Raw genomic sequence first — 25,846 nt, 5'->3', positions numbered from 1 at the left:
CTCTCCCAGGGTGAGGTGTCTTGAGTAACCATTCTTAAATGAATTGGAAGATCCTGTAGGGAAGTCAGGATGCTCGTTGGAAACTTTATGTGTAAGAAGGACCCCTTGGATGGCTTGGGCCTCTTTCATATTACCATTATTATTGTCATACTTGTGCCAGTAACAATAAAATCAAAATCTACATGTATAAAATTTAAAATGTAAATTACAAAAGTAAAAACAAGAAAGGAGAAGAAGAAAAGTCAAATGGAATGGAGAAAAAATCAGATAAGATGATTAAAGTCCACTTTCAGAGTAAAATACAGGTAAATATTAAGGTAAATAGTTTTATATGAATAAACAAAAATAATCTAAATTAAAAGATACAGAGGAAGTTTAAAATAAAGATTAAATAAGATGCATTAAAATGTGAAAAAATGAATAATTTTCAAATTCTTAATAAAATATAAACATCAGCTCTTTAAATCAGTAGCCAAATAATTATAAAAATGTATTTCTGGAGGAGAAAAATTCCAAAGTTAGCTTTTAACAAGGAAAAAATAATACATTAGTTGATGAAGTAAATACTGAGAGATAGGGAATAATTCAAGGTGAGTTAAGTATCTTTATGAGAGGCTGGCTAGTGTACAAGTGAAGAAATCCAATGTGAGTAAGGTGGCATTTACACTCTGACTAATCTCTTCTGGGTATCTGATTTCCAGTAACCAGCCTACCACTTTAGAGTAACCCAGTCTAATCATCATGAGTGATTTATAATCTTTATACACTAGCCCTCATTTCAATTTAGGGAGACAAAAAACCCTCCAGTGACTGACTTAACCAAGGCATCAACAAGTTCAGGGTTCTCAGAAATACAAGCAACCTTAGAAAATGAGGTAAATAGAATATCAGTTCAAGTATCCTATACCTCATCAATGTCTATGGAATACAATCACAAAATTATATTTGGAAGAAATAATAAAAATATAAATAAGCACCAGGAAAATCATCTTGATATAACTTCTGGCACAAAATTCATGTTTGTATTTATAAATGTATATTGTATCACAAAATAGAATCTTTTCCTCTAAAGATTTTATACAGGGAAGTCTAGGATATGAGGTCTAGGTCTATGATTATCACAGCTGTGGCTAATTTTTTTCCATTATCTAATAAATCATATGGGTATGTATAATATAGGATGAAATAAAGAGTTTTGATATTATAACCTTGTGGGCTTGAATTTCAAGTCTACCTCTTACTTATTTTGAGGGAATTTTCCCCTTAATATCTCAGATCCTTAGGCTCTCAAATGAGGACAGACTGGTACTTGCAGGACTATTTTAATATTAAAAATAATGCACCAAAGGCATCTAGCTGAGAATATGGCAGAGAATGAATGGTACCTGTCATTTTTGTTATACTCATAGCTACTGAGTCAGCTATACTCCGAAGCAGTATTATTCTTCAATCATAAAGTCAATCACTAGCAAGTTTTTGAAAGGCCACAGGCAAGCCAATTAAATTTCATTAACTGATGTCAAAAAATGAGCACTGCCACTCTTTTTAGAAATTTCATTGACTTTCACTTCAAATTATGTGGGAGTTATTAGTAGAATAAAATACATATTTGATAATTGCAGTTAAAATAATTTTCATGCTGACTAATTCATTTATCCAAGTATCTTGCACATTAATTTTTATTCAGTAAGAAGAGCTACTTTTGCCAGAATAATTGATCAGATAACTATTCCTACAAAAATAAGAGGACATGTAAGTCAGACATGACAGGGTCAGAGTACATGTGGAACTTAGTCATTTATCACAATAGGATTTGCCTACAAGGTAAGACAAGTTGTTTTAAGTATTATTGATTTTTACTTGGAAAATGTGTCCTATTGATTTTTACATCTAGACCCTTTAACTATGGCTTTTAATATACTATTTTTGTCTATAATGACAACCAATGGGAACACTGAAGAGCAGAAATGAGATGGTCACAGATGGAGAAATAGTGAAATTGCATTTCAGAAACTACTACCTGAAAGGTCTGCCCAACCTTGGCACATATAGTGTTGCTTTAAAGTTCTACTTATGAAACAGAAAACAGTTTCTCAGTGTTGACAGTGAAACTGTGAATTTAAAATGTTGTTCCAAAGCTCCTGTGCCTGCAGGAATAGCATTTCTGAGTTTCTGCCAAAAATGAAGTTCAAATTATCTAAAGGTTGTGTGGCTGAGTTCATGTATTTCGTCTAATCATGTTTTTTTTTTTTTTGTTTTTCACAGCTGTCAGAGGGTTCTATTTAATTACCTATTGGGAGTTGGCATTCCAATATTTGGAAACACTTATTAAGACAGTTTAAAAAAAAATAGACAGTAATTCTGTGGGCCTGCGCTGTAGCGTAGCGGGGTTAAGCCACTGAATGTGAGGTCGGCATCCTTTATTGGTGTCTGTTTAAGTCCCGGCTGATAATCTGTGATCCAACTCCCTTCTAATGGCCTGGGAAAAGTAGTAGCAGATGCCCCAAGTGTTTGGGCTCCTGCCATCCAGGTTGCAGATTTGGGAGAAGCTCTGTTGCGATCACCCAGGGAGTGAACCAGCAAATGGAAGCTCTCTGTCTCTTTCTCCCCCTCTCTCTGTAACTCTTTCAAATAAATAAATATTTCAAACAAAGAACATAAAAAGGAATTCTGAATAACAGTTTTATCATCTGTTATGGCACAGTCACTGCTGTACCTGCTTGAAACACATACTTCTGCACAGCTACAGGACAAAGAATGGAGACGATGCCTTTATTGCTCCTTTGATTGCCTTTCTCACACATCTTTCCTACTTTCCTTTTAGATATCTCCCTCTCTGCTTTTCCCTGCTCCTTCTTCTCTTCTTGTTCCCTCCTTTTCTCCTTTCCTCTGTTCAGAGCTCCCTCTTTTCATTTAAATTTGAATGCTTAAAACAAAGGATTTATCTTGAAAGCTCATTAACTGTGCAAAAGGGTGTTGTCAAAAAACATGTTTTATCATTTTATTTGTATCAGGTTGAACAGAATGGATTGTAATTACAAAGATGGAAGTTCTCTAAGTGTGCTAATAGATACTACCCTGTATCTCAACAGTTTGGGAATTCAGTTTATGTGCTATAGAACTGTTTCTTAAGCCAATTCACATAAGTGCTCTGGGAATTTTCACATTCATTTAGAATCCTTTAGTCAAAAGAATTACATTGATATTTTTTTCAAGCTCCATAGAGAAATCTTTATTTCAGGAATTGATTAGTGCCTGTAAGAAGAAAAAGTTAAGGAACTAAAAAGCAGCTGGACTAGTTATTAACCTAGAGAATATTGAATTTATAACATTCAAAATACTAAAATCTGTAGTTATATAGAGTAAGGGATTTCACTACATATTACTTAGAAAACAATATCATTTTTTAAGATTTATTTGTTATATCCTTGAAAGAGTTAGAAAGAGAGAAGGAGAGACACAGAGAGCGTGATCTTCTATCTGCTGGTTCACTCCCGAAATGGCCACAACAGTCTGGGGTTGGGACAGGCCAAAGTCAAGAGCCAGGAGCCTCTTCCCATAGAGAACCCTTGGGCCATCTTTCATTGCTTTTCCAGGCATACCAGTAGGAAGTTCGATCAGAAGTGGAGCAGCTGGCACTCACATGGGATACTGGTATCTCAGGTGGAGACTTAACCTGCTACACCACAATGCCAGCCCTCCAAAATCTCTTCTAATTTAACATTATACTCTATTATAATTGCCAACATTAATACAAACTATTTTTTGGATAAAACCAGACATAAATTATGCAAATAGCATAGGCCACTATTTAGGGTGATTATATCATCTGTGTATTAGTACCCCATATATATGCTTGTCGTTGAGGTAGTGTGAGTTAGTTGCCTGTGGTCATACAGGGTAGAATAAATAATATTCTAATCTCCTTGTTCTATTTAGTTAATGGTGAACTTTATTTTTAAAGAGATGTCCTTTCAGAAGATGGCATACAGAATTACTTCACTTTCATTAAGAATCAATTAGCAGAAGCAGGCAATTAATCTAACAGTTAATATTCCAACATAGAGATCAGAGTACTCAAGTTTGCTATCTGACTTTGGGTCTGGATTCCAGCTTCCTGCCAGTGCTGACCACAGAAGGCAGATAGTGAAAGCTCAACTGATGGGTTCTTGCCACTCATGTGGGAGACATGATTGATTTCTTGGCTCCCAACTTTGGTCCTGGCCCAGCTCTGGCTACTGCAGACACTGGGGGAGTGAACCAGTAGATGAGAGTACTGTTTGTCTCTCTGTCTCCCAAATAAAAATAATATAAAAAAAGCAGGTAGTGATGTTAGTCACAGGATCCTCCAACACCATAAGAAATGTAGCTAACTTTCAAGATGCAGTACTCAGTAGAAGGCCGGTCTCAGGTGAGGTGACCAAATTCTATGGATTTGAAAGGCAATACCCTTCTCTATTTTTTTTTTTCTTTTAATTGACTCTTGAACAATGGTGAGACAACTTGAAATCCATCACAAACAAGTGATTATGTAAGAAATATTATGCAACTTTCATTTTTTAAGATTAATTCATTTTATTTGCAAGGCAGAGTTGAGAGATCTTATTTCCATCGTTTCACCCCCCAGATAGCCACAGTGGCCAGGGTTAGGCCAGGTCAAAGCAAGATTAGGAGCTTCTTCTAGATATTCCACAAGCATGGAAGGGTCCCAGGTACTTGTGTCCTTTTTGTTGCTTTCCCAGGCCCTTAGTAGGGAGCTGGATCAGAAGTATAGAGTGAGGATTCAAACTGGCACCCGTATGGAATGCTGTAATCACAGGTAGAGGCTTTATCCACTAGGTAACATGCTAGCCCCCTAAGCAAGCTCAATTTTTATGTTTGGAATCATAGTAGGAAGTGTCAAAAAGAAGACTTTCAAATAACTGACCATTCTCCTCAAGGAAAACTGGAGATAACTAGTTGGGTTGACCCAGGTTGATTTTATTTATGTAACATCTTGGAGGAAGCTCCCAAAAGCAAATAAAATCACTTTCAATTCCAATCTTTCAATGTGAGTAAACAAGCATATTTTTAGAGTATATTGTATAAAGTTCCATTCTTTATTTCCCTAACCAATGAAACAGAAAAGTAGTATTCAAAACTGCAATTCTTTTATTATTATTATTTTTATTTGACAGGCAGAGTTAGACAGTGAGAGAGAGAGAGAGAGAGACAGAGACAGAGACAGAGAGAAAGGTCTTCCTTCCGTTGGTTCACCCCCCAAATGACTGCTACAACTGGCGTGCTGCACCAATCTGAAGCCAGGAGCCAGGTGCTTCCTCCTGGTCTCCCATGCGGGTGCAGGGCCCAAGCACTTGGGCCATCCTCCACTGCACTCCCGGGCCACAGCAGAGAGCTGGACTGGAAGAGGAGCAACTGGGACTAGAACCTGGCAACCAAATGGGATGCTGGCGCAGCAGGCATTGGATTAACCAAGTGAGCCACTGTGCCAGCTCCAAAAATGCAATTCTTAAAACAAGTATAAAACAATTTGGACATAAGCATTCAAGAAAAATAACAAAGCATACACATACTTCCTCACATTGTTCTCTGGTTTTGCAGTCCATGTCACAGAGGTCCTGCATATCAGAGAAGACTTATAAAGCAGACCATTAGGTCATAGCTAGTTAGAAAGTTCCAGTTTTTTAGCTATTCTACTAATACCTGCACTCTGGTTCCATTAGCCTCATTCTTTTTTACAGCTCTAAGACCAGCATTGTCATTTAAATTAGCATAATACCTTTAAATATGATAGAACTAAGAATGGATATTTGTTACATCTTCACATTCTTAAACATACAAATCGTCTTCTACTGCAAACCAGTAATCCGTGCAGACTTACAGCATTATTGATGTTCCATGTCACATTTAGAAAACCATTCTATTTATCCACACCTTTCCCTTAACATCTTGAACTGCATAGCTTGCACTTTTTCAAAGGAAAATTTGTAGAAAAGCAAAATCCAAGTTTACTGAGAATTATAACTTTATTCATCTTCATCTTTCACAGACTCATTATCTCTGATGTAAGCCATAACAAAAATGATTATTTTATGAAAAGCAACAAAAGCACAACAAGGAAATACACTTGTTCCTCCACAAGTGTGTTGGTAATTATAATCACGAAAATATTTAAGAAACCCTCTGAGAAAAAGGTTTCCAGTATTTTCTCTGAGGTGTCATGACTGTGGCACACCGACTAATCTTTCTGACACACTTTGAGATATCCCAAGGCAATGAAGCAGCGTATTTCACTCAAAACAGATATTTGTGAGCATTTATCAATCTAATAAACATTAGCCAGATTGTGTTACTAAATACACAGGCTTGAAAATGTAATCTCTCCATTTTGAAATTCCCTTTTGCAGAAGGAAAGTCCAACACTTCTCCTGGCAGACAGCTGTCGTCAGAATCCACAGTAAGTGGTGCTGAGTGATTGGTTACCTAGCGAGAAAGGAATGTGCAACATATGGCTTTGGGAAGCATTTGCATCACCAGAACATGCAGAAATTGCTCTATAGCACTGCTGGATGTCTATCGCCTGTATTTTACTAATCTTTCATACAACAAAAGAGATCAAGTCATTGAAGGATAGTCTATAAAAACACATACAGCAGAAAATGTGTGGCCACATACAAGGTAAAATTTTAAGAAGATAAAAAGTATTACAAGGAAGAGTAACATTACATGCAAGAACTAAGAGTAGAATCACTGTGAACCCTTAGCAAAGGCTTGTAGTAGGAGAAAGGGATTTGGAAGACACCTGTCACCTAGCAGCAGCCAAAAGCAAAATCAAGCTAACATGTAAACCTCTGGGGTTTTAATTTTCATATGAAAAAACAAATAATGAGAAATACAAAGACCTAAACTGAAAATCAAACAAATCACTAGAATACATAGTTTATTTTCTGAACAAGCAAGCATATAGCAAAGAACATGGTTTAGCCTAAGAAGGTATCAATGTGTAAAGCAGCCTTCAGCAAATTTTTTCTATAAAGTGTCAGAGAGCAAATGTTTTCAGCTTTGCATTCAAGCTCTGTTACTGCCACCAAAATCTGCCTTTACAGTGGAAATGCAACCATACACAGTATGTAAACAAGTGATTTATACTGTATTACAAAAGTAAATAAAATCTTTATATATGGACACTAAAATTTGAGTTTTTATATGATCCAAAGTCTTATTCTGTTGTTGCTATTTTTTTGTGATATAAAGCCATACAAATATCTTTCTTAGTTTGCAAGTTCCACAAAAATACTTACAGGTCAACAATGACCCGTAACTATGTGTTGTAGTTTGCTAACCCATGGTCTAAGGTAATGAAACCCATATTTTATGTGAGTATGTTTTCTGAGATCTGAAATATGCAAAATCTGGGTTGATTGCTTTGCAAGGATTTCTTTGAAGTTTTTTTCAAGAATCAATCGAATCTATAACTCACAGAATTCTAATTGATCTCCTCTGTAGCAAGAGTCTATGACTCAATTTTGTGTCAAAAACACTTTTGAAGGTTGTTTCTAGTGTTATTTCTACTCGTTTATATTTTTGTCCACATGTTGTTATAAAGCTATCTCAGAGACCTGAAGGATATAATAGATTGATTGGCCATTTTATTTTCTATAAAATGCATGTAGATTTAATGTATTTCAAAATATATAAAAATGTGGAATTTATCACATAGTGGTTGCTTGTATTTAAATTTCAGTGCTAAAATGAAAGCATACCCAATTTGAGAGAATACATTCAAATTTTCAAGGTAGTATTGCAGTGGCTATGGTGATTAGACTATAGAAATAGACTGCTTGTACAAACCATAGTTTTGCTAATTTTTATCCTATGACTTGGGGTAAATCTGCACCTCAGTTTATTTAGCTGTAAAATAAAGATATTCCATAGAGTTGTTTTGAATTCACCTATATAAAATATTTAATATAGGGACTGCCACAAAGTCAGTCATAAAGTTATTTGGTTTATTAGCACAATCAGAAAGTACCTTTCATGTATCATTTTCTCATTCTTGCAAAAATATAATTAAACATACACACACAACCACACAGATACAATTTTGCTACCCATGAATTAAGAGATCCAGATAAACTTCCTTTAGGTGAACTTTAATGCCTGCCTTGATCAATTTTCAATAGCACAGTAATTTCATAATTATATACCTTATCTCAATCAGAAAAGTGAAAATTACTGAAAAGCATTAGCAGGCAAAAGAAGAAAAGTTATCTTACACTAATTGGATACTTAACTATTTTAGATTTATGGATTTGAGCTATTTAATTAAACTGAACATTTTGTCTGAAAGGAATAAGATTATGTTATTCCATCGACAGGTTACTCCTCATTTAAGTGACTCTGTACATGCAATTGAACATTGTACAAGGATTTTTAATTTCAACGTAACATTTGTATTTGTTCTAAGTGGAAGTTCAATAAGAGAGGTTAAGAATAAAGGAAACTACTCTTCAACTCCCATGTTTATTAACAGCCTTAGGGTAAGGTATTTCAACTGTTATTTTTACCTGTTTTGTTTGAAAAACAGAGAGGGTGGTCTTCTGCCCACAATAGTCAGTGCTAGATCAAACCAAAACTGGGATCCCAGAACTCGAACTCAAAGCAAGCACTTTGCAAACACCTGCCCTGGTTGCAGTTTTGAACTTAAAATATTTTGTAAGACAGTTGAGAGCATTGCCACTAAAGAATAAAACATCCAAATCCTTATCTTTATGGACTTTTAAAAAAAAACCTTAAAAATCAATGTTTACATAGTTAATATGACACAAAATGTAAATTTTGAGACATAGCCACTACAACAAAAAAAAGTGCTGTAAAAACTTAGGTAGATTATGTATAAAATGCTAAATATTTGAATCAATGAAAACATCAGTGAGACTGATTAAACTCTTAATTATTTTTAAAGACCAAAATACGTTCTTTTAAATAAGCTTGATAATTTTTTTTGACAGGCAGAGTTAGACAGTGAGAGAGAGAGACAGAGATAAAGGTCTTCCTTTGCCGCAGGTTCATCCCCCAAGTGGCCGCTATGGCCGGCGTGTTGCAGCCAGCATGCTGCACCGATCCGAAGCCAGGAGACAAGTGCTTCCTCCCAGTATCCCATGCGGGTGCAGGGCCCGAGGACTTGAGCCATCCTCCACTGCACTCCCGGGCCACAGCAGAGAGCTGGACTGGAAGAGGAGCAACCAGGACAGAATCCAGCGCCCCGACCAGGACTAGAACCTGAGGTACAGGTGCCGCAGGTGGAAGATTAGCCTAGTGAGCTGAGGCGCCGACGCTTATATTTTCATATTATTGAATTTTACATCTTCTTATAACTTTCATGATTTTTGTTCACTCTTCACCAGGGATTTGAGTCCAAGATTGAAGATTGTTCCAGATTTCCACTGAGCATATTCTGCTTATCTGCAGATTCATCACTGGTGCATTTTTCTTTTCTTTTCTTTCTTTCTTTTCTTTTTTTCTTTTTTTTTACTTGACAGGTAGAGTCATACACAGTGAGAGAGAGAGAGAAAGAGAGAAAGGTCTTCCTTCCAGTGGTTCACTCCCCAAATGGCCGCTACGGCTGGTGCTGCGCTGATCTGAAGCCAGGAGCCAGGTGCTTCTTCCTGGTCTCCCATGCAGGTGCAGGGGACCAAACACTTGGGCCATCCTCCACTGCACTCCCGGGCCACAGCAGAGAGCTAGACTGGAAGAGGAGCAACTGGGTCTAGAACTCGGTGTCCATATGGGATGCTGGGGCCACAGGTGGAGGATTAACCAAGTGAGCCACAGTGCCAGCCCCACATGTGCATTTTTCAAAAGTCCAAAACGGATTTTTAAGGCTAAATATAGTGCTGCTTTAATAACTTACTAAAATCATATAAAAATGTTCATCTGCAGAAATACATATAATAAAAAGATGCTATTAACATTATTAAATAGCATTAACATTTAAAGTTGAATATGATGCTGAATGTTACCAAATTTCTTGTTTAATTCAGATTAGTTGAATGGTATAATTTTCACTTGTTCTTGTCTAGGCTCCTTACATATATAAATATGTACTCAAGCATACTTTACCTCTTTTATCTTCATTACAACCCACTAAGCACTTGCTATTTTTCCTGTCCTTATGTGAAAGAACAAAGATGACTCAGAAGCATTCATTATGTCATATCCTCGAGATTGTGCTGCAAATAAAGGCCACAGTCAAAAATGAATGCAAGTTTTGAATGATTGTCTAGGTCTCTTTCTACTGCACAAAATATGATCCCCGACAAAAGGGAATGCATCTACTGATGTTCCAAAAGTGAAAATGGCCTTTTGGGCCTCATCGAAGCATTTATTTTAATCATTTTTTGATAGAAATCTTCTGGAAGACTATTAACACTTCCCTGTCTTCTTAAAACGAGGTCACTCAAGGGAATTTACTCTTATCTTGACAATTCCTGGCCTCCATCATGAACATCCATTATCACACCCTGTGGTGATGCAGCACCTGTCAAGCTGTCAGCTGTCTGCAATCATCCTGTTCGCTTCTAACAGCCTTCTGCTCTGATTCCTTTCAATGACTCTGGGTCAGGGAGCCAGATGACCAGGGCTTTTAAAGATTCTATGTAAAGGTTCTCAGTTTTCTCAACTGTAAAATGAGGTTGCCGTACCAGACCAGTGGTTCTAAACCCTGACTGTATATATGAATCACTGTGCTCCACCCTAGAGGAAAATTGCTTTGAAATGAACTTCATCACTGGTAGTCTTGAAATGTTCAGGAAATGCTTTGCTTGTTCAAGCTTAATCTGCAACCAGCACTGAGAAACATAATAACATGATTTCTAATATATCTTTAAATCTGAAACACGCCATTCACACAAAGAAAAATATTGCAACTCTGTAAATGAAGCTCTACATCTCATGTTCTACCCAGAATTCAGCTTAGTGTCATGTATGTTCACTTTATTTGAAGTGCATACCCACACTGAGTCCTAGGCTACTTATTTGGGTCCAGACTTTCTCATCACTTCCTCTCCATTCCCTCCATAAGTCTCGAACTAAATTCCTATATTGGGTAGGCCACAAAAGCTATATAATGGGTATACATTTCAAAGTATACCCATATTTTCAACATCGTAACAGATTATTGGCTCTATGAAATGTTCTTTTGCTAATGCTATGCACTTAATAATTACAGAGATGGGAAAAAATTACAAAATCTCTTGCAATGAAGTCCATAGGTAAATGTAAAGAAACTAACAAATGGATAGACAGTTATAGCAAGTATCATAAAGAGATCTGTAGCTCCTGTGGCAGCAAAGACAGGGCCACTAAACCAACCTGAGTGTGGTAGAAAGAATAATTCCTATAAGATATTAGAATCAAGTTTAGTCTTAGAAAAATTTATCCAGCGGCTAGCATTGTGGTGTAACAAGTAAAGTTGCTATCTGTGACACTGGCATCCCATATGGACACCAGTTCTAGGCCCAGCTGTTCCATTTCTCAACCAGCTCCCTGCTAGAGTGCCTGGGAAAGCAACGGAGGATGGTCCAAGTCCTTGGGCCCCTGCATCCAAGTAAGAGACCCAGAAGAAGCTCCTAGCTCATGGCTTCGGATTAGCCCAGCCCTGGCCATTGTGGCCATTTGGGAAGTGAACCAGCAAATGGAAGATCTTTCTCTCTCTCTCTCTTTCTTTTTTTTTTCTTTCTCTCTCTCTCTCTCTCTCTCTCTCTCTCTGAAATTCTGCCTTTCAAATAAATAAATATATCATAAAAAAGAAATAAAATCACCCAGGTGAAACAACTACCAAAAAGGAGAAAAAAGCATGTACAAAGCTATAAAGATGTAACAGTGCGGAATATCTGGAAGGATTTTAAGTTTACAGCTCGATATGAGTATGAAGTAGAGGAAAAGGGAAGTAAACAGCAATGAATTTGAAATAATGAGCTTGGAGTTGGTTTATGGAGTATATTTATATCCTGCCAATATTGTTAAATTTTACTCTGAAATTAATAAGAGGGTATTGAAGAACCTTAATTAGCAACCACATTCCATACTCTACATGCATGGTGGAAACATTAGAAAATGATATCCTTTAACAATATATGCTGGCTTTGGATTTCAAGGAAATATTATTATATCTGAATTAGAGATTGTTAGTCAAGTTAAAAGGCATAGTAATAATCAAGAAAAATCAATAATTATCTCTCTTTTTAGAGAATTTCTTAGATGAATTTTTCCATTAATAACCCCTTGGCATGAAGCATAGAAATATAGTTTAGGAGTTTAAAAAAAGGGCATGACCCATCTTGACTTCTCTGTGCTGACATAGTGACCATGAGACAGTTGGCCAAACATCTTCCATGTGTATATCAAAAGCATATGAACCCAACTGAGAACAAAGGAAACATGGTAACAGTGTAGCAAGCCTAAAAGAATCTATATGATATTTAAAACTATAGGTTTATAAGAGATTGAGGTTTTAAAAACAGAACTTTTAGCAGCATAAATTTTAAGGGTTAGATACAAAAAATATGGGGCATTGGAAAGAGATTAAAAAGACATAACTAAAAGGTAAGAGGAAAAATGATGGAGGTCAAATGTCAGAAAATTTTCAACAGAATAAAGTATCTAGATTTTCTGTTTATAGGTGTCAAGTGCACAATAGTGAAAGGACTAACCACAATGAAGATGTGGAGGTTTAGCACAGAGTGGAGAAATGAACAGCATTTGATAAAATGGTTTTTTTCTCCTTAAAAATTCCCTACATATAAACTTTCCTAACTAACAATTAAATTTTCATTTTAGAAAACTTTTAAACATATAAAAACTTTATAGAATTGAATGAAAACAATTACTTTCTTTTGTGCTAACTGGATCCCTCTACAGTTGCAGATATTCCAGCCATATTTCTTGTTCTATCACCAATGTTATGTTGATTATGAAACTGTCAGTTCCCAAGTTGGGAGTTAGTATTAACTGAATCTTTTTCTTCCATTCTAAAATCACATTCAGTGACTAAAAAGCTATGTACAAAATGATTATTCAAAAAAAAACTTGGTATATTTACTCTTTTGTTTAATTGTGAAATCAGAGAATAAGGTCATAGCCTCCTAATTCTAGACCATTCCAAAGAACATTTCTGTAAATCATTGATAATATAAGCCTTTGTAAATATGTATAAGCCTTTGAAATTCTTTAGAGACATGACTAGCTTTCATTTGTGGAAAATTTATGAAGCAATACTGAAATACTAATACCATTCTTCTTAGAGGAATAAAATAAAAAGCATTGTTAACTATTCCTAAATACTCTTTTATAAATATACTGTGGCATAACAGTTAGTGGATTTCACATAAAATTCATTTATTGATATTAGATAACTGAGGTACATGTGGATAAAAAGTTAAAAGATTAAATAGGAGGAGTGTAATACTAATGTACTTAATAATTTATTCAGGTTAGTAAAGAAACGATTAAGACTGTTCAACAGACGTTCTCTAGTGTTCAAAAGAATACAAAAGGTCTCTAGTGTTGCATATCTGTCTTCTTTCTTTCTTTTCCTGGAAAATAACATCAAATTAAATGGCCTTAAATAACTAATATATGCTAATGAGTCTTAAATGTAGATTCCTAGTTCTTAATTCACCCTAATATACAGACTTGCATAAATGTACTTCAATCAACTTTATATCTCTATTTGAATACCTCTATTGAAAATCTAAAATACTCAGCAGAATCTTGATTTGCATCTCACACTTAAGAAGGAACAAAGAAAACAAGTAGTTCCTCCCTTTAGTGTACTCACTTCACCAATTGACACCACAACCCTCCAAGTGCTGCAGTCAAAAGCCCAAGACTTATGTTTTCTTTTTCAGCTTAACTGATTACTCCTGCATACTGTGTACAGTTCTGGTTGCACCATCCAACCACCTAAGCTTTTTTTTATTATTATTATTTAACAGGTAGAGTTATAGACAGTAAGATAGAGATACAGAGAGAAAGGTCTTCCTTCCATTGGTTCACCCCCAAATGACCGCTACGGCTGGAACTGTGCCGATCCAAAGCCAGAAGCCAGGTACTGCTTCCTGGTCTCCCATATAGGTGCAGGGGCCCAAGCACTTGGGCCATCCTCCACTGCCTTTCTGGGCCACAGCAGAGAGCTGGACTAGAAGAGGAGCAGCCGGGACTAGAACTGGCGCCCATATGGGATGTTGGTGCCAAAGGTGGAGGATTAACCAAGTGAGCCATGGTGCCAGCCCCCCACCTAGCTATTTCAACATCCTCCAAACTACTATCTTCACTCTTTTGCTCCTCTTGAGACTTTTATGTACACAATAGCGAGTATCATCTTTAAGCTGGAAAGCAGATCATGCTCCTTCTTGTTTCAAATATTCTGATGGTTTCCAATTATAGTTGGCATCAAATGAAAACATTTAATCATGACCTACAAGGTCCTACTTTATGGCCTTTGCATGTTTTTTGAAATATAACAATATGATTCCTTCTTCAGGGTTTGCTATAGTCTGGATGACTGTGTTCTCCTGCAAATCATATTAAAATTTTATCCATGGTGTGATGGTAATAGGAGGTAAAGACTTTGGGAGGTGATTAACTTACGAAGGGCAAGACCATGTAAATGAGAGGTCTGAGGGCTGGCTAGCTCCTTCTACCATTCAAGCACACAGTTGGAAAGTAATACTCTGTTCCATGAAACAGGAAGTGGGCCTTCATCAGATACTGAATCTACAGGCAAATGAATCTTGGACTTAATTGCCAGAACAGAGAAAAATAAATTTCTGCTGTTTGTAAGTCACAGAGTCTTTGTTTTAACAGCCCAGATGAACTGACTAATTTGGGTCTGCCATCTAAAGAGAAGCCAGGACCCACTTTTCAAGACAAAATGTTTGCAATCCTTGTCCCTTTTGCACTTCTTTCAGCATACTGGTAACTGTCATTAGTTCAGACAGGTCTTCTCTCTTGCTATCTTTTGCTATCCCTTCATGGTGAAATTTTATATTTTTTTCTCTTGTTAATATCTATCTTCCCTCCTAAAACATGGGCTCCATAAGGAAGAGGGTTTGGCTAAATTCCTACTGTGTTTAAAGATCACTTGGCACACAATAGCTGATCTGTAAACAATATTGGATGAATGACTAGATGAATTTAAATTCACATAAATATGCTATATGTAAATATTCACTTTTAATAACATCTAGATGGCTGAGTTATATAGAGTAATTGGCAATTATATAATGCCTGGTAATTTACAAAGTACCTTCATAGATTATCTTATATAATTATGAGAATTTTGATATATTTAAGCACCTTTGTTTTGCAAATAGAATAGCACTAAGAGTGCTTGAGTGACTTTCTCCGGGCCCTAGACCTACTGAATTGTTGGATCAGGGGGAATCCCAGATCCTATGAATTTCTTCCTTACTGGCTGAGCTTCAGTATAATGTGTAATTGTTTTGTGTTCAGTGTAGTATAATAGACACAGAGAGAATAAATCCTAACCATATGGTTACATAGTTTCTAGGCAAGACTGCATTTTAAAAAATGAATTTTTCAAATAATTTATCCTTTGATTAAACAATGGTTCAGAGAAAAAATACCAATTAGCCTGTCTAATTTTCTTTGTATAGAAGAAATGTTATATTTGCTGTTACAATGCTCTGAACATAAATCAATAACCATGCACTTGAGTCAGAATGATTTTGGTATACTGCATCTGATACATAAGCCATTATACTTAATTTATGAATTTAAAGTTACTATATTGTGGTTCCTTTCATTTCTTTTTTCAGTAGCTCTGAAGTTAAAGTTGTTTAAATCCAAGACTTCAGGAAGCAATAGGAAAAGATACATCTTATTTGTTATACAACTACAAGCACTATTTTTCTGTTATGTGATATATCGTGCTTACAGGATTATTTCTGTGTTCTGTTTTCAAGATGTCAATAATTTATTTTGAAACTTCGTTATCATACTTACATAAATAAAAACATTAGAGACATTAGAAAGGCCCTATTACTCATGATGAACAAAATATACATCACGATACTTAAAATTTCTGTGATGTATATGATTCTCTTCATGGGCATATACTGTATTTATGTTCTACACAATATTCTAGCATATCTTTTAATGATTAGGTTTCATTATGAAGTCAACAGTAATAATCTCTGTAATAACCATTTCAGAAGTTGCCATCGATGAGATTAAAGATATACACATCATGAATCATAAAAAAGTACAAATGCTAGAACATGATTTTAAAAGACTAGTGTCTATGACAACTACCTTGGAAGATATGGTATTTTCAAATTTGGTGGAATATGAAATTCCCCCTTCTTCACAGTATACTTATTTGGAAATCTTACCTGACTTGTGCTCTGACCATTCAGTTAGATTTTTCTTTAATTATAAATAATGGTTTAGGATAATGCTGTCTAAAATAACTCATACATCTCACATATTCATCAGATGCTTATATATTTATTGACTACTGTGCTAGTTACTTGAAATAAAATATGAATATGAAATGATCTTCTAAAAAACCTACAGTCTAGTGAGACAAAGAAACAATTATTATGTGCTTTTCCATTTATCTGACAGCTGCTGTGAATGCAGGTATATTCTGGTTCATTTTATTTAATAAGAGATTTTGGCCAGCGCCGTGGCTCAGTAGCCTAATCCTCCACCTTGCGGCGCCAGCACACAGGGTTCTAGTCCCGGTCGGGGCACTGATCCTGTCCCGGTTGCCCCTCTTCCAGGCCAGCTCTCTGCTATGGCCAGGGAGTGCAGTGGAGGATGGCCCAAGTCCTTGGGCCCTGCACCCCATGGGAGACCAGGAGAAGTACCTGGCTCCTGCCATCGGATCAGCGCGGTGCGCCGGCCGCAGGGCGCCTACCACGGCGGCCATTGGAGGGTGAACCAACGGCAAAAGGAAGACCTTTCTCTCTGTCTCTCTCTCACTGTCCACTCTGCCTGTCAAAAATTTAAAAAAAAATAAGAGATTTTATTATGAATTGACACACAGAAAGGCTGATATATATATATATGTGTGTGTGTGTGTGTGTGTGTGTGTGTGTGTGTGTGTGTGTATATATATAGAGAGAGAGAGAGAGAATTTGTATGAGGTTAGCATGAACTCAAACATTAAAGATTGATTCACCCTCAGACTGGAGACAAAATCATGTTTTGGAGCCTTCATGGTGAGTTCTATAACCAGGAAAGTGGAAATTTAAAGAAGAAAGATTACTTGAAATCCAAGCAACTTTTGCTACTAACGCTGTTATTCCAATTCACCATCTTTAGTGCACAGTCAGCACATAAATACCATATAGTTTTGAAGGTAAGCATGCCCAAAATGGCAAGTAGAACAATGAAAAATAATTTTCAGTGGATGTTTCAATATGGATTTCAGATTTCTAAATTTAATTCTGAATACAGATATATGCTTATTAGCAATTGTAAATATAGTTCCGATGTTTCACAGAACTTTTTATGGAATGAGAAACTGATGTATGTTTTCATGCTAATTTTATATTTTAACAGGTGTAAAACCTAGCCATAGAGAAGAATTAGCTTATATTGAATGATATAATATTTGATTTCACCTTAACTATTATGTTTCATCATGCTATATTTAAGACATGTATAAAACCTTAAAATAACCCCAAAATGTACCTCTTATAGAATTTTTGAAATAAATATTTTGCCACTAAAATATTCATGGAATTGAAAATTTGGGATTTAATCATTAAATATATTGTTTATTATTAACAAACTACTTGGTAGGATCTGAGGCTGCAATGAAAAATGTTCTAAGAAAGAAATCAAGAGATTTATGAAAAGTACAGCCAATTCAATGAGGGAAAGTTTTTGGTGCTTACCTGTTTTGTATATCTATTACCTAGTAGATTCCCAAAATATAATTATTTTAATACAATTTTAACAGTAAAAATCAGTACAGTGGGCTTGAATTTGGAGCATACTGGGTAAAGCCGCTGCCTGTGATGCACCACATATAGGCACTGATTTGTGTCCTAGCTGCTCATTCCAAACCAGCTCCATGCTAGTCACCTGGGAAAAGCAGCAGAAGATGGTCAAGGTGCTTGACCATGCCTCTCATGTAGAGAACCAGATAAAACAGATTCCTGGCTTTGGCCTGGCCCAGCCCTGGCCATTGTGGCCATCTGAGGAGTGAACCAATAGATGGAGGATCTATCTCAGTTACATTTTCAAAATTAACAATTCTTAAAAAAGAAAAGAAAAAAAAAACTCAGGACAAAAATTTATCCACCATTGGTTACAAAAGTTGTAACCTATAACTTTTAGAATGTATTTCTCAACCATACCTTTTCCTTAGAATAACAAAAATCTATATATAAGCTTATTGTTAAGTGCAACTTGGAGATTTTAACACAGCTAAATAGGGAAAATAAACTGCTTTATGGGAATGGAAAATAGCAGAAAAAAAAAGTGGAGGAAGTGCATTTCCAGGGGTGAGCTGGAGAGAAATCTGCAGTGAAATTCCACAGAAGGAAGAGGGATTCAGTGGGTCACCATGGAAGGCGTAGATGCACAGCAACTAGTGCAGACAAAATACATGATCCCCACAGCCAAGAGCCAGAGAACACACAGCTTTGAATGCAGTAGCCCATACAACTGGTGATACTGCTAGAAGAAGAGGCTTGCAGACCACGCTGTCTTTGAGTCTGGCCTGGAGACCTGATGGGGTCAAGGCACCCACCTAACCCAGTAAAAAGAAAAGTATCTTTCTTTCTCCCCGACCCCTCACGAGGGCACCCAGAAACTGGCAGGAAAAGCTGCCATTGTGACACCAATAGCTGCTCTGGAGTCTTTGTGCTGCAGGTGATCCATGGATTTTGCCAGAGGGAAAAATTCATGTTTCCCATTGATTTTGAGTCTGCCTGGGAGGGTAGATATAAGGCTGGGCACCCGCATAGGACTGTGAGATGCCCCAGTCTCTCAACATATTACAGGCTCTGAGGCTCAAACTGCCAATTTGGAGCACCCACAAGCATCTGACTCTGTGAACATCTGCTCCCAAGGATGGCACAAGCTAGTGGTGCAGTGTGGATCCTCTGAACACCATGACTATGGGAGCCTTGTGTGCTGTAACTGTGGGAATTCTGTGAATATACAATAGGGGACAGGGTGTAGCTGGGTCTCTGGGCAATCACTGTGTCCAGCCCCAGAGGCTCAGACCTCTCTGACTGTTCAGGGTGTGTACTGAAGTGGGACGCATCCGCAGAAGAACTGTACAGAGCTTTTGTGCAGTTCATGAGACAGCGCGGGTAAGTGGTGTACCCACTGTGGGCTAACCCTGGACACTGATCACCTTGGAAGACAGGAGGTGAGGATGTGATTATGCCAAAAGAGGTGATCATACACTCCCCTATGCTGAACACAGAAGAGATCTTCCAAGCCCAAATTGGGTGTCATCCTGGATACTGGCCCAAAGTTGGAACACTACCAGTGCTCCCTGGCCACAACCAGCACATGCCTATGGGTATTCTTAAACAGCAGACACTCTGCTAAGTCACAGGAGCATAGTTAAAAAAATCCAGAGGAGAAAATCAACAAGTACTTGGACAAATGCTTAAAAATAAATCCAGAAATTAGAGAAATAAGAACGAGGAAGATAATATGACTCCCCCAAATGAATACTACAATACTTTAATATTAGAATGTGAAGATGAAGATATTGAGGAAATGCCTGAAAAGTAATTCAAAAGATTGATCATAGGGTCACTCAGAAGCAATGAGAAGCAAATTCACAAGTTTAAGAAATCTAAACGGGGCTGGTGCTGTAGTGTAACAGGCAAAGCTGCCACCTGCAGTGCCAGCATCCCATATGGGCTCTAGTTCAAGTCCCTGCTGCTCCACTTCTGATCCAGCTCTACACTAAGGCCTGGGAAAGCAGTACAAGATGGCTCAAGTCCTTGAGCACCTGAACCCACATGGGAGACCTGGAAGAATCTCCTGGTTCCTGGCTTTGGATTAGCATAGCTCGAGCCCTTTTGGCCAACTGGGGAGTGAACCAGCAGATGAAAGACCTCTCTCTCTCTGTCTCTGTCTCTGTTTCTCTCTCTCTCTCTCTCTCTCTCTTTCTCTGCCTCTCCTTCTCTCTCTGTATAATTCTGGCTTTCAAGTAAATAAATAAAATAATCTTTTAAAAAAACCAGAAATCCATATATGACATGGAGAAAAAATTTTCCCAATTTAGAATTTGAAGAGAAATCAAACTGACATGTTAGAAATGATGAATTTAATGTCAAATAAAAATATAGTGGAAGGTCTTAAAAACAGACTTAGTGATGCAGAAGAAAGAAAATCCAAGCTAGAAGACAAATCTTTGGAAATATCTCAGACAAAAAAAAAAAGAAGAAGAAATTAGAAAAAATAAAAACAGCGTTGCAAGTTTATGAGATAGTATAAAGGTCTCAACGTAGATGCCTTAGGTTATTCTGAAGATGTGTAAATAAGGAATGGATTAGAAGAGCTATCAGTGAAATAATTAAAGAAAACTGCTCTAATATGGAGAACAAAATGGGCAACCAAATACATGAGAAACACACAACTCCTGATAGACATGATCAGAAAAGATCTTCACCATGACACATTGTAGTCATTCTTTCAACAGTAAAACAAAGATTCTAAGGTGTTCACAAGAGAAATGCTAGATTACTTTCAGAGAATCTCCAACTAGACTCAAGGGTGACTTCTATTCAGAAACCCTACAGGAAAGGAGAGAATGGAGAGACATAGTCCAAGTCTTAAAAAGAAAAAAATAAAACTGTCAACCCAGAATACTGTACCCTGCAAAGCCATCATTTATGAATTAAGGAGAAATAAAACCTCTCATATTAAACAGAAATTGAAAGAATTTGTCACTACTCATCCAGCCTTACAAATGATGCTTAAGCATGTGTTACACCCAGAAGTACAGAAAGAGAGTTCATAATTATGAAAGAATATGAAGGCAGAAAATCTCCCAGTAAAAGTACAAAAGGGAATACACAGCAAACAATAGAAATATTTATAGAAAAATAGCTGGTCCTAATCATTATTTATCAACAGTAACTATGAATGTAAATGACATAAGTTCTCCATTTAACAGATACAGACTGGGGGAATGGATTAGAAAACAAGACCCATCTATTTTCTACCTACAAGAAACACACTTCATCAACAAAGAGACACACAGAATTAAAGTGAGGGATGGAAAAAGTTATTCCAAGCTAATGCAAAGCAAAACTGAGAGGCTTTGGCCATTCTAATATAAGACAAAATAACTTCACCAAAATAAAGGTTAAGAGACACAAGGGTACTATGTAATAATAAAGGGATCAATTCAAAAGGAAGATATGACTATAATAAATAGTGAATATATGCACCCAATGCCAAGGCACCTGGCTCTTTAAAACAAATATTTAAAGATCTAAAGGGGCGATTTTGGGAGTGAACCATCGGATGGAAGACCTCTGTCTCTCTCTCTCTCTGTCTCTCCTCTCTCTGTGTAACTCTGACTTTAAAAATAAATAAATCTGAGAGCAGCAAGATGGCGGAATAGACAGGGAGCACACTATTAGTCCGGGGGAGAGATAGTTTAATATAAGTGGAGATACTGCAGGGTCAAGGAAAAAAGGGGATGAAACAGCAGAGGAAACTCTTCCGGAACTAGTGATTCACAGTGTACCTGCGTGGAGAGCGTGGGAGCCCAAGTTCGGGACACCAGCAGCAGACTCAACACACCAGCGCTGGAACGCGAGGTGAGCCGAACCTCAATAGCCCGAGACACCAGCGGGCAAGCGGAAAGAGGAGGCTAGAGGGAACGAGGCTTGAAACTCCATGGGGAAAAATTCACCAGGCTAACTAGAAGAGAGAGAGGAAAAAAATTAAAAAAGTGACCGATACTGACACAAGTTTCTCTCTCTCCGCTCACCTATCAAAGGCGAGCAAGACAGAGCAGGCGCCATTTTGGACATACGTCATAAGCAGGGCGACCTCAGGTCTGCACCAGCCCTGAGCCTAGCAGAAACACCTGACTCTGGGGGGAGGGGTGAAATAACAGGAGATTAGCATCTAACTTGGCAACCCAGTGGGAGACTGCAGGAGAACTGGAGCCCACACTGAGGGCAGCAGAGATTCCCTGTTTGGTCCTTGGGAAAGAGCTTCCAATCTCTGGCTCCTGTGGGTATATCATTTGCCTGCTAACTACCTCTAATTACGTTCAGCTGTGTGGAATTACTTCCCTTTTGAATCAAAAAAAGAGAGATTTACCACACCTAACCTGGGAGTGTCATCTTTGACAAACCCTCAACCCTGAGGAACCAAACATAGCTCTCAGTCCACACTCATCTCAAGCCTCTAAGGCGCCACTGAAAGCAGACAGTCCACTTAATATAGAGCCATAGTGTAACAAGAAAAAACACCACAGTGAAGAAACCAAATATCTTCAACATGCCAAACAACAAACGCAAAAACCAAGCTAACAAGAACAAGGAAGACACCCCAATTCAAGATTATGAAGATGAGGAGATCGAAGAAATGCAAGAAGCAGATCTCAAAAAATTGATAAGAACATTAAGAAGTTCTCAAAAACAAATTCTTGAACTACAGAAATCCTTAATGGACAAGATAGAAAATCTCTCTCGTGAAAATGAAATATTAAGGAGGAATCAAAATGAAATGAAACAACTAGTGGAACAAGAAACTCTGATAGTGACGAGAAATCATAATGAAATGAAGAATTCAATAGATCAAATGACAAACACATTAGAGAGTCTTAAAAACAGAATGGGTGAAGCAGAAGAGAGAATATCAGACTTAGAAGACAGAGAACAGGAAAGGAAACAGGCAACCCAAAGAAAAGAAGAAGAAATTAGAAATCTAAAAAATATTGTCGGGAATCTACAGGATACTATTAAAAAACCCAACATTCGGGTTCTAGGAGTTCCTGAAGGCATGGAGAGGGAGAAAGGATTAGAAGGCATTTTCAGTGAGATACTAGCAGAAAATTTCCCAGGTTTGGAGAAGGACAGAGGCATCTTAGTACAGGAAGCTTATAGAACCCCTAATAAACATGACCAAAAGAGATCCTCACCACGACATGTTGTAATCAAACTCACCACAGTGAAACATAAAGAAAAGATCCTAAAATGTGCAAGAGAGAAACGTCAGATTACTCTTAGAGGATCTACAATTAGACTCACAGCTGACTTCTCATCAGAAACCCTACAAGCTAGAAGGGAATGGCAAGACATAGCCCAGGTACTAAGAGAGAAAAACTGCCAGCCCAGAATACTATATCCTGCAAAGCTCTCATTTGTGAATGAAGGTGAAATTAAGACTTTTCATAGCAAACAGAAACTGAAAGAATTTGTTGCCACTCATCCTGCCCTGCAAAAGATGCTTAAAGATGTGTTACACACAGAAACACAGAAACATGGTCACCAATATGAAAGAAGGTAAAGGAAGGAAACCTCACAGCAAAAGATCACAGGAAGCTCAATTTCTCTTTGACATAGAATTAAACTCTGATGCTCTGTTAAAGCAATGTGTTAAAGTAATCTATTATGTTCTCTTGATGTCTGTTAAATTCTAATTGTTCAAAAACAGCTGAATTTTTATTGAGAGCTATGGGTTATTTAAATATGTGCTTATTTTCAAAGATTTGAATAATCACCTTGTAACAATGATCAAATTTGGTCTATGTTATGTCATGATTTTAAGGAATCTTATTTCAACCAGATTTTTGGATTTTGAGCCTTCTTGGCATTCTTGACAGGCATTCAAAAAATCAAAGTTTCAAGCAATCTGGTCTCTAAAATTTCCAGTAAATCCTGGACTTTGGTTTTTCCAGTTTGGGCCCAACTGAAAAAATCGAAGGACCTATGTCTCTCATCTTATAGAGACACCAACTAATCAGTCTATTTGGATTATATTAGAAGGACTGTCAAGATGTGATGTGGTACCAGACTTTAAGTTTCTATAATGGAAAATGCTATTAATACAAATGTTTGAGAATTAAAAAGTCTAATGATCTTGTGTTACTAGACATGATAGTTATCTTAATGAGAAAGCCCCAGAGGCCTAAAGGGTTAAATACTTGTCAAATCCTACAGGTGCTTTCAAAAATACTGTGAAGTAAGCAAGTGCCTCTTGTTGGTTGATGAGTTTATAATTTTAAACATGGTGACTTAAAGTCTTTTGTCATCCATAGTTATATATGATGTGCTGCTCATAAAACTAAAGCGTTGTTGGTTCTGTGTTTAGCTGTCCTCCTATAGGTTCCTATGGACTTTTTCCAGCCACTTTTATTGTATTCAGTACTTTGGGATGGCTCTGTAAACAGATGAAGCCAATAATGTATTAACAGTACCAACTGAGAGAAAGTATGGTTAACTGAGGTTACTAAAAACAAAAAGCAATTCAAATCCATTGGCAATCTACAAAAAGAGTTAAAGATTTTAAAAGCTATTATTAAAATTGCTATATTGGTTTATTATGCTATGTTATATGTGTGTACATATTGTATGTCCACATGGGGAAATTTTATTAAGGGTTTTATTTTAAATGGCTTTTAGATAAGATTGTCCATAAATTTAAGCTGCTAAAATCAATCAAAGATACATTTTAATTTGTGTGACCTGAATCTGTGTATCATATGTTTTAAACATGTTGGTAGAAAGAAACTAAAAACATTTTAGATGGTTGTGCTTAAGTTTACTGGCTAAACAAACTACACCATGTTAGATATTTAAAAGGTGCTTTCAAATACATGATTCTTAAAATTTATAGAAGGCATTGGACCTTCTGGTAAATGTTTTCTTAAGTTGTTATCTAATGGTTGAAACTGTTTGCTAAGTATTCATGTAATATTGCTATTGTCAGCAAGCGATCTAGGACTTGCTCCCTCATGTCTCTATTCTAAGCCCAACTTGTTCTTTCATTTCTCTATTCTCTTCAAGGTAGGAAACTAATTCTATTATGAAGGAATCTGTAGGACGCACAATTTAATTTTTAGACCTTATAAAAGAGATGGCTAACATATTTCTGTAATAGCATAGCCAAAATAAGAACTTAAATAATAATCTCATAGCTAGATTCACTTCGCCATCAGCGAAAAATACAGTAAGTAGAAAAAACCTCCCTTTCAGACCAAAGGGAAAGAAAGTTTTAAAGTGAGAATATAATTTTCCTCATGGGCATTGTCTACTTTAGAAAAACTACTACAGAACATGCCTGTGACTATAGACTTGTAGTTCAGGCCACCGAAGATTAGAGATGGGACATGGGCACTCCCTTGACTTGCATCCTCTGGTCTGCTTTAACACAAACCAGGAGGAAAAGAAAGCTAGGCATCAGAAGCAATGGGTGGCAGGCCTATTAATGGCTGATCTGTACAGTGATCTGCCCTCTAGGAGACCCAACTGGCCAGTCCACTGCAGTGGCTTTCAATGTGGTAAGCCTGGGCTTCAGCAGAAGTCAGCTTGTGAAGAGCCCTGGCAGCTCTGCCAAGAGTTGGATCACTGGAAATGGACCTGCCCTGGAGTCGAAGGATGCCCAGGTCAGAGCCACAGATCTTACTGGCTCTAAGCTGAAAAGCCCTTCACTCAGCCCAACTTCCAAAGTGACCACTGCAGCTGAGGGGATGGTCAAGTAGGGTCAGCAACATTGCAGGCAGAACTGTAAATTTCTTGTTAGAGATGCCCCCTTGCCTTTACCTGGCCAGCTCTCCTCCCAGGCCAGCCAAGTAATGAAAGTCAACAGAGTG

The 25,846-nt window shown here is 37.2% G+C and overlaps 1 protein-coding gene across 1 annotated transcript in view; it reads right to left on the bottom strand.

The window, feature by feature from the left end:
• Positions 1 to 25,846, bottom strand: part of MGAT4C (MGAT4 family member C) — a 685,880-nt gene that overhangs the window by 621,809 nt on the left and 38,225 nt on the right. The window lies entirely within an intron of this gene.

The sequence above is a fragment of the Lepus europaeus genome, chromosome 10, assembly GCF_033115175.1.
Source record: "Lepus europaeus isolate LE1 chromosome 10, mLepTim1.pri, whole genome shotgun sequence".
In the NCBI taxonomy this organism is placed as follows: Eukaryota; Metazoa; Chordata; class Mammalia; order Lagomorpha; family Leporidae; genus Lepus; species Lepus europaeus.
Note: the sequence above shows the minus strand (reverse complement) of the source record. Positions and strands in the feature narration are given on the sequence as shown.